We start from the raw sequence: 970 nt of genomic DNA, 5'->3' as shown, positions 1-970 counted from the left end.
TAAATCTTCACAACAGTTGCTTTCAAATTTTTTCTTACATAGAGCAGATGCCTAATTCCAAGCAGAAACTAGGCCTCACTATAGGACAGATCCTGGGTTGAGGGACGGGGCATACCTTATATTTCCCAAACCTGCCTAATCATTGTATTATTTCCTACAGATAAGATTTTCTCTCTGCCCCATCCCTTACAACTCTCCCCTCTCTTGGCTTCAGAATCATTATACAAAATTCAAATATCCAATAAAAATACATTTGCAAATGAAACTAAACAATAAATGATTCAAGATACAAATAGAATTATTGAACTCAATGACCAAAATCACCCCTTTGCATACTTACAATGTAGTATTGTGGAAGACGGGTAAGTCTGACAAACAGCTTATTCTTAGAAAGGTTTCCTATGGGATGAGTTGAATAATTGGACAGCTGCAATGTTTCACTGGTTATTGTAGGCAGGTGTTTTATAGATTGTTTGCAACGCTGTTGTCCAAGCCAAAACCTTAGTTTAAAAGAGATCATCCACATCACAAAATCATAGACTTCTGATTAACTGTGTGCTACTGTTTTACAAATAGATTATTAAAACCCACTAAGAAACCAATTAATATATGAAACTTAACTGAACTAATAAAAGGACATATGACCATAATGATGAATCATTGCTCTAGTTTTGTACTGGGCCATTAATTTTAAAGAGTTTAAACTGCAGTGTGAATGACCTTAATTAGTTATAAGGTAGAATCCACTAGTATTAAAATGGCTGAGAAAGTATCAGTTTATTATAGGAGATGAAAGATCTCCTGTAGTTTATAAGACAGCACAAACTGATCTGAACATCTTTTATAAAATGCCTGAAGTGTTTATAAACCAAAATAGAACAATAAATAAATATAAAAGTATCTCATTTTCCCAGTTATCACTGGAGATCTCCAGTTCCAGTTTTTATCCTGCTCATATAAAAGTGATGGG

This window comes from Bison bison, unplaced genomic scaffold (assembly GCF_000754665.1).
Source record: "Bison bison bison isolate TAMUID 2011002044 unplaced genomic scaffold, Bison_UMD1.0 scf7180017856929, whole genome shotgun sequence".
Lineage (NCBI taxonomy): Eukaryota > Metazoa > Chordata > Mammalia > Artiodactyla > Bovidae > Bison > Bison bison.
This window is presented reverse-complemented; position numbering follows the sequence as displayed.